The sequence below is a fragment of the Eschscholzia californica genome, unplaced genomic scaffold (assembly GCF_041429995.1).
Source record: "Eschscholzia californica isolate CP2 unplaced genomic scaffold, dmEscCali1.0.p SCAF_1, whole genome shotgun sequence".
NCBI lineage: Eukaryota > Viridiplantae > Streptophyta > Magnoliopsida > Ranunculales > Papaveraceae > Eschscholzia > Eschscholzia californica.
Window position 1 is genome coordinate 51968869 of NW_028238198.1, and position 9625 is coordinate 51978493.

At 38.3% G+C, this 9625-nt stretch overlaps 1 long non-coding RNA gene across 1 annotated transcript; it reads left to right on the forward strand.

Moving 5' to 3' along the window:
* The first annotated feature begins 9230 nt into the window (after positions 1 to 9230).
* On the forward strand, positions 9231 to 9625 carry LOC147567521 (uncharacterized). Its single transcript, XR_015237746.1, has 3 exons — positions 9231 to 9348; positions 9449 to 9479; positions 9555 to 9625. It is a non-coding gene; the product is annotated as an uncharacterized LOC147567521 (long non-coding RNA).

Below are 9625 nucleotides of genomic sequence, written 5' to 3' on the forward strand. Positions count from 1 at the left end.
AATGTATGTATTACCTAATTAAAACAATTCGTATTTTGGTAATCTTTTGAAGAGAGATAAGAATAATTTATGTTTATGGAAACTAATCTTATATATAGTGCTAATCTTTTTGAATTCCAAAAAACATGTTAACAACTAATATGGGTAAAAATGGAAAAGTAAAAATTGCGAAAAAAAAAATTTCATTTTTTAAATGGGATTCTTAATTTGGGACGGAGGGAGTAATATTTTGGGAGATTTTATAAGTAATGCCCAGAGTTGTTATAGGCAATCTATCTAAAAACTATTCCAAGTTTGGTTAAGGGAAATGTGTGTTTAAGAGGTAATACCTCAACCAACATTTGACTTAACGGTGTCGACTTCATTAGGTCGTCGCGGCCGTCGTCCGGAGACGATAGGCGACCTTGACTGAATTTTTTCTTTCTCTCTCTTCGTCCTTCCTTCCTTCCTTCCTTCTTCCTCTTCTTCTCCTTCATTTTTCTCTTTTCCTTCCTTCTTCTTCTCTATCTATTGCCGGCGAAGGGGAAGAGCCCCCTCGCCGGCGAATCGCGTGTTTTTCATGTTAATCCATTGTATTGCAAGGGCTATATAACAATTGGATTAACATCCATTGCATCTGATTCGTTCTTCATGTTAATCGAACTGTTTGAGGGTTAATTTAATCATTTGTTCTTAAGAAGAAGAAGAAATTCAATGGCTGACTGGATTAACATCCATTGCATCTTCTTAGTCGGCCAATCGGTTGTTCTTAAAAGAAGAAGAAACTCAATGGTTGATTTGTTCAAGGGCTATATAACGTTTGGATTAACATCTCTAGAAGTGGCTGGCAGTCAGGCAGAGAACTATTCTTGAACCCTAGAAAAACCATCCATGATCCATTGCTTCTGATTTTTTTCTTCAACGGCTAAGCATGACCACATGAAACGGTTTTCAAATTACAAATACATTGCCCTAAACCAGGAGAAGGGTCTGAGAAGATGAAGAAGAAATGCTTTTCCTTTCAATTATAGCAGTCGCCCGGATAAATTTTTTGTCCAGATGGTGAACTTAACCCTCAAAGGCAGTATTGCCTTTAACCAAACTTGATCATAGTGACTTGACCAAGTGAAACTTACAAAATACATTACCTTTAACAATAAAAGTCATTACCTATAAAATCTCCCTTACATTTTAGTTTAGTCAAAACAAGTATTTGATATCGACTAAAAAGAACCTTTCCGTCCACCGCTTAACCTCTTTATTATATCTCGTAACAGCAAGAGCCAGTCAAACCAAATCCTAAAGAGCCCTTCTGTTTAGCCCCAAAAGAAGAGGGTTAACCACATGCTAGGCCGACACTGACGTGGCAAACTCCAAGGGACCGGTTCTTTTTTCTCTAAATAACGAGCTAAATGAGCGCTAGCCACATCAACGTTGGTTAGTCGTGCCTATTTTTTTTGGTTGCTAAGATATGAAAGTTCATGAACTCAAAAAATTGGATTAGGTCCTACAAGAATTGAATGAGTAGGAAGAAGAGACCCAAAATACAGACATACTCTAAACAGAAAAGCCCTTCATTGAACCTTTTAAAGTGATCTTGAGGTTACTTTTTTTTTCTCTTGTTGAGAGATCTTGAGGTTACTTCAGTACACACATATGCTGATATGCATCTCTCCAATATGGAGAAAGAGTTTGAATCAACTTGTTTTTGAAAAAAAATTAAGACTTCCTGTTTTTGCCAAGTTCCCTTTGGTAATTTCTTTTCCCCCTTTCTCTTCTCGTTATTTTGCAATCTATTATTCTTTTAGGGCGCCTCTAAAAGCATCCCTCCTTGTTTACTCATGCCCACCTTCACTCTTCGCACTTCTTGTGGGTCTCAAACTTAGCAGTCTGAGGCCCATGGACCGGGTCGTCCGAGAGCACTCTCAGTTCGTGATGTTCTAGTTCAGCATGGGGTAGGCCCAGTCGGAATGTGCTCAGACTTGCCTAGTCCGTGGGGTGCGTAGAAAGCAAGCCTGAGTAAGAAAGAGGGGCGCCTATAGAGGCTCCATTCTTTTAATGTGGGTTGATCTTGTCAGTTGCCTCTTGTCATGTTTGGTTAAATGTCTAGTAAGCACATGCATTAGGATTTTTACTTCTTATCCCTATTCATTCTTTTCTTTTCTTTTTTTGTTGAAAGATAGTATATATTACTAAAAGGCATGGGTGCCACTATAGTATATATTAGAAATAAGTTTTGAAATGTATTTCCAATCAATTTCCTTGAGTTTTTCTCGCCCATTTAGCTAGCTTATCAGCAAGGATATTGTGATTTCTGGCGATGTAAGAGAACTTAATACTGTTGAACTTTGAGATGAGAGTTTTAATTTGTTGAATGTGAGTGGCAGAATGCCAATGTATCATTTTCTTGGAAGCGTGCAGATGTTGTATTATACTTTGGTTGTCACTTTCAATAATGAGGTACTTGTAGTTATAAAAAATCACCCATCGGACTCCGGATAAAATGGCTTTCGCTTCACTTTCCTCACTCGAACGAGCTCGTAGAGTTTTACTTTTGCTGTTAAATTCACGATTATATAATAATCAGAGATATGATAAAGTCACGATTAATATACAATCTCATAGATAAGCATAAAATTAAAGACACGATGTTTAACGTGGTTCGGTCGGATACTCAAGACCCACGTCCACGGAGAATTACTTTTTATTATTAATAATCACCACATACAATTGTATGTGGGGTTGATCGGTTACATAACTTGATAACTCGATAATTTGAACTCTATAACCCAACTCATATTTATAGAGTGATTTAGGTTATCTAGTTTCCTAACTAAACTTAGGAAAGAATACAATATTTATCTAAATATAATTATAAGAGATATCTTGAATATATCTTCTGTATCTTCAGTTATCTTGGACTCTTCTTTATCGTCGGATCTCGTCATCTCGATCCGTCTCATATATTTTATATCTTCCATAAATTGTATATTAGTAGTCACCATATCTAATATATCTTCCATATCTCAAATAATCTGCTCATGATACCATGTTAAAATCACGATTATATAATAATCGGAGATATGATAAAGTCACGATTAATATACAATCGGATAGATAAACATAAAATGAAAGACACGATGTTTAACGTGATTCGGTCGGATACTCAAGACCTACGTCCACGGAGAAATACTTTTTATTATTAATAATCACACCACATACAATTGTATGTGGGGTTGATCGGTTACAATAACTTGATAACTTGATAATTGGAACTCTATAACCCAACTCATATTTATAGAGTGATTTAGGTTATCTAGTTTCCTAACAGATGCTTCTAAAGGCACCGGGCCAAAAGGCTGTTAGTATCCAAAAAATTTATTGACTCGGGTCAATGGCCGTTGACCCAAAGTCTCTATAAGCACCGGTTTTTGATGTGGGTGACGTTCACCTTGGTTTGCTTCTTCCATCTTCTTCCAAAAGATTGGCTCAAAGTAAAAATGGTTCCTTTGATCTCACTTTAGGCTTGATATTGACCCATATTTGAACACTTCTTTTTTTTTGTTGAACTAACCCATATTTGAACACTTTTTCAACAAAAACAACACTATTGGCTCACTTCATTTTAATGAGTTACAACAACGTAGAGTGTTGGGTACTTCAAGAAGAAGAAATTTTCCTTTGATTTTCATCTTTGCATCGTCTTTGATCGCCAACCATAGATTCAGAAACATCTAAAAGATTATCTAACCCTTCTTGATCATGCCCTAATCCTCTCATAGCAAACAAAATACTTTGAATCCTTAATAAATACCCTTCACTTGGTTGTTGTCTTACTTCACTGTACAAACTCAGCTTCTTTGATTCTAACTTCAAATGTGGTAAGAATTTCAACCATGGATTCTCATAATACATTCTCCTTGCTTTTCTCCAAGTTCCATCAAATATGTGAAGAGGTATGAACCTCTTGATGATCGACTCGGATGAAGCCGAGGAAGATGAAGAGAGATTGGTCTCTCGGTGAAACCGAGAGGAACAACAGGACCTCTCGGGTGAAACCGAGAGGGTGATGATGGAGGTAATCGGGTGAGACCGAGAGAGATGGTTAGAGAACTCGGTTGAAGCCGAGAGTTGATCGCAGTCTTCTCGGTTGGAACCAAGAGATGATGATAGCAAAGTGTTAATCGTGAGAGAGAGAGAGATAGGTAAATATCTTTTCTTTATTCACAATAACATGGTTTTACATTATGGATCTAATCCTTTATATAGGTTTACAAGAAGGTGTTTAAGAAATATAAAACTATATCTAAGTATGTGTTTATCTAAACTACATCAATCTTGGTTGTAATAGGAATCCTAATCCTACTAGGATTACTATAATTAAGTGGACCTAATCCACTCGGTTTAGCCGAGTGGAGTGGACCTTCTAACACTCCCCCTCAAGTTAGAGCGGGAATGGAAGTAACGCCTAACTTGCCAATAATGTTCTTGAACGGTTCTGCTCCAAGTGGCTTGGTGAAGATATCCGCTAACTGGTTTTCTGAAGTGATGAAGCGAGTGGCAATGACGTTGTCTTTAATCTTCTCATGAACGATGTGGCAATCTATTTCAATATGTTTCGTACGTTCGTGGAATACGGGGTTATCAGCGATATGGAGTGCAGCCCGATTGTCACAGTAAACTGTCATCGGGTCTGTGTGATCAATTCCAAAATCAAGTAATAAATACTTGAGCCATTGTAGTTCACAAGTGAGAATGGCCAAAGCTCGATATTCTGCTTCTGCAGATGATTTTGCAACCGTTGGTTGTTTCTTTGATTTCCAAGAGAGTGGACTATCACCCATCATTGTAAAATATCTAGTAGTTGATCTACGGGTTGAAGGGCAACCTGCCCAATCTGAGTCACAGTATCCTGTGATATGAAGAGAGCTTTTTGCTGATAAGAAGACTCCTTTATCAAGGGTGCCTTTCAAGTATCGTAGAACGCGGTGAGCAGCGTCTAAGTGTACTTGACTAGGTGTCTGCATGAATTGACTAAGATTATTTACTGCGAAGGTGATGTCTGGTCGTGTGACCGTTAGATATTCGGCCAATGAGTCGGCGGTAGACCGACGAATCCTTTAAAGGAATACCGTCGGTAGGACTAAGACGGAGCTTTTGATCCATAGGGAATTCAGAGGGACGTGCCGCAGTTAGGCCAGAATCTTTTAGAATGTCAAGAGCATATTTTCGTTGACATAGGAAAATGCCTTGCGATGAGCGAGATACTTCGATACCGAGGAAGTACTGTAGACGGCCTAAATCTTTTAGTGAAAAAGATTTGTTAAGAAATAATTTTAACTTGGAAATAGCATTATCATTATTTCCAGTGATGATTATGTCGTCTACGTAGACGAGAACGAAGATTTGAGTGGAGTGCGAACAGAAAGTGAAGAGAGAATAGTCGCTTTTAGACTGTGAAAAACCTCGTTCAATAAGAACGAAGGAGAATTTTGAAAACCATTGACGGGAGGCCTGTTTAAGACCGTATAAGGATTTATGAAGATGACATACTTTAGACTCCCCCTGAGATGAAAACTCGGGAGGAAGTTTCATGTAGACTTCTTCATGGAGATCGCCCTGGAGAAAGGCGTTATTGACATCCAACTGGTGGAGAGACCAGCCTTTAACGGCGGCAATAGATAGGAGAACACGGACAGTAACGAGTTTTGCGACTGGGGCAAAAGTGTCGTTATAGTCGAGTCCCTCGATTTGGGTGTAACCTTTAGCTACTAAACGAGCTTTATAGCGTTCGATGGAACCATCGGAATTGAATTTAATTTTGTATACCCATTTGCAACCAATAGGTCTCTTGCCGGGTGGAAGGTCGGTGATGGACCATGTCTTGTTTTCGTCCAAAGCGGAGATTTCTTTGGCCATAGCCTCCTTCCAATGAGATGATTTCATTGCTTGAGTGAAGGAGCTAGGCTCGGTAGTAGTCAATATAGAAGAGAGGAATTTTTGATGAGATGTGGAGAATGCATTGATAGAGAAGTAGTTTTCAAGTGGGTACTTGACAGAACTTGTGTTAGAACACACATAATCATCCAAGTGGGGCGGTGGTCGGCGAGATCGTGTTGGACGGCCGGAAATCTCAACCATCTGGTCGGAATTAGCTTCGGGCAATGGTGGGTCCAACGAGGGGACGCCGGGTACAGGACTGTCAATGGCTGCTGGAGACGCTCCTGATTGGGGAGTGTCACTAGCAGCTTCTGAAGGCACCTCGAGTGATGGTGCCGGTTGTAACGGACCGGGAACAGAACCCAGTCCAGCAGGGGGGTCTGAAGGCACCCCTGAATCGGTGATCTGCCGAATAACGTCAGGAACAGCAGCTCCATCGGTGATGGTGCTGCTGTTTGATGACGAAACAGTGGGTTTCTTGCCGGTCGATGGAAAATTGAAAGTGTCATCATCTTCGATGGAGATGAATGGTTCCGGATCGGAGTGGTTCGGGGGAGCCGAAGAGTAGGAGGGAGACATTGGAAATTTGTTTTCAATGAACGTGACGTCTCTAGAGACAAAAATTCGTCGTGTGGAAATATCGTAAACACGATAACCTTTTTGTCCATTGGGATATCCAAGGAATATACCGGCGGAAGAGCGGGCGTCCAACTTGGTTTTAACCAAAGGAATTCGAGCATAGCAAAGACATCCAAAGACCTGTAGATGGGAAAGATTGGGAGCAACACCCATGAGGATTTCATGGGGTGATTTTCCATCGAGAATGGGTGTCGGTAATTTATTGATTAAATAAACCGCGGTGAGAACACACTCTCCCCAAAAGGAGAGAGGAAGGTGAGCTTGGAGTCGTAAGGAACGTGCCACTTCAAGTATGTGGCGATGTTTACGTTCAACTACCCCATTTTGTTGAGGTGTATAAGTACAACTACGTTGGTGGGTAACCCCTTTTTCTATAAACCAACTTTGTAGAGAGGAATTGATAAATTCGGTTCCATTGTCCGATCGAAAGGTCTTTATTTTACAATTAAATTGTGTGGAGACATAGGTAAAAAAATTCATAATTGTTCTATTTGAATCGGACTTAGAATCCAAAAGAAATATCCAAGTACAACGTGAATAATCGTCGACAAGGGTGAGAAAATATCGACACCCGGAGGTGGATGGGACCGGAAAAGGTCCCCACAAATCCGCATGTACCAACTCAAATATGTGAGAGGAAGAAGTGGTACTAGTTGGAAAAGGTAAACGACATTGCTTAGAAAGTGGACAAACATCGCACGGTACTTTATTAGATAAAAATTTAAAATTCAAACAAGGAAGTTTGGAATGAAAATATTGAAAACGACTAAAAGATGGATGGCCTAAACGCCAATGCCATAAAACAAAAGACTCATTACTAGAACTATCTTTAGTAAGACTAGAAATTAAAAAGATGGGACGCTCCGTGCGAAGGAAATAAAGATCATCATGAAGACTACCATGCCCAATCTTCGTCTTCGTTGTTCGGTCCTGAAAGAGACACAAATTCCGGTCAAATAAGACGGTACAACGAAGTGATTTAGAGATTTGAGAAATAGAGATGAGATTAAATTGAAAAGATGGAATATGAAAAACATCTTCAAGATAGAATCTATTGGAAAAATAGACGGTACCAATATGTTCAACCTTTACCCGCACTACAAAAAAAAGGTCCAATAAGGACACACATTTTCCGTCTGTCCCCAACATATTTAGAATAGGGACAATTAATTAATGTTTGTCCCTAATAAACTTACTATAGGGACAAATAAATGTGAATCGTGCCTAACAAAAAGCTTTCCAAAAAATAAAACAAAACAAAAAAAAAGCACCAAAACTTTTAATCCCGCGAAAAGCTAAGGACGTGTAGGTCGGTAACTAAAAAAACCCTAAAAGAACTCCCATTTTTTCTCTCTCTCGTTTCTTTCTTCTCCATCTAGCCGAATCTTTTCTCTTTTCGGTTTCACCACTACGGTTTGCTTCTTCTTCTTCTTCTTCTGCTACTTGATCAATCAGAGATTAGGGTTGACTTCTTCTACTACTACAAAACCAAAGGGGCCACTACTACCGGCTGCAAGAAACCGGTTTTTTTCCCATCCAAATTGAAGCTCCATCAATTACATTTCGGATTTTTTCTATTCAATCGAATGGTAACAAGTTAGTTTCAATTAATTCCATTATTACTTTTCTATTTTGCACTTTCTTAATCCTCTACCATGAAGAAACAGATGGTTTTGTTACATTATCTCTAGTTATGTTTTTTAAATTCTTGACATGTTCGTTAATTTGACTGAAAGATATTTTTTTTTTCTGTGTGTTGTATTTGTTGATGTCTACTTATATTTAACGATTTGTTGTTGTCCTAAATCTGGTGTAGTACCTTTGCAAGCCCCGTAGAGATGAGGAAGGTAAGAAATTATAAGAGGGTTAAGACTATCATCAATATATTAGTTTATGTCATATAGCTTCTCATAGCTCTTATCTATGTATTGGTTTATGTCCAAGAGCTGCTATTTAGCTCTTTGACAAGTTCATCTTTGCAAAGGTCTTGCTGCCTCCATGCCTTCTTAACAATATGCCTTGCACAACCTGAACTTTTAAGCTTCAAAAAGGGCTTGGAAAAGAATTCCTTTACAATCCTTAAACTTCAACCTATATTTTTAATGATCTTATCCTACAATACTTGCATAACTGAAACATAATAGTTAGCCTATCTTCTTAAAAACGTTAAAATGCAGCCAAACATCTAAAACGACCCGAGCTGGAGATTTAGTCAGAGAGATGGAAGAAGAAGAAGAGATTGATGCTCCCATTGAGATATATCATACTATGATGGATAGTTACACAAACGTTGGCGAAAAGGATAAGTGTCTATAGTATTTAACAGACTTTAGGTACTATTACCATCACTGATAAACTGATTTCATGAGTTTGTTGGGGTTCTTCTCCATATATACATGGTGGTTTCTGGAACAAAATTCATTTCATTGGGCCTTTATGGATCCCCTCAGATAACTTTAGAGTGAAGAAGCAACGAACTGTAGGATTTTGGCATTTAAATATGCACACTTTCAATGCTCCAGTTCTCAATCTTGTTCAAAAACGCCAATCTTAAGAGGTAAATTCAGCGTAGTAGTTAAGAGAAGGTCCCGAAAAGGAATGATTGGCAATATAGGTCCTCATGTTGTACATTTTTACTTAAAGCCGGTAAAATTTATATCGTTTCTCTTTTCTAAGTTCAAACTAAATTGTATTCATTCTATAATGATACCCATTTCTGATTAATTATGTAGTATTTGGAGAAAAGAAAATGTGAGTATGACATGAAGACATTAGTAGACTTTTACAAGGGTAAGATTGTGTTTATTTATTCTATTGGAGAGTATTTTGTTGTTGGAATCATATATTTACTCAATCTTTGTTCCTTGACTTGTTCATAATTTAGATTCAGGAGGAAGATGATCTTGAGCCGACTTCAACTGGTGTATTTGTATAAGTACCTCACTTTGTTTTGTTTTTATGAGTTCATAAAACCACTACATGCTGGAAATTTGCAGGTTTACGTCTACTCCAGAAAATTGTTGAACAAGTATTATTTAGGGACTGTTCTTTTGGAGAAAATGGCAAG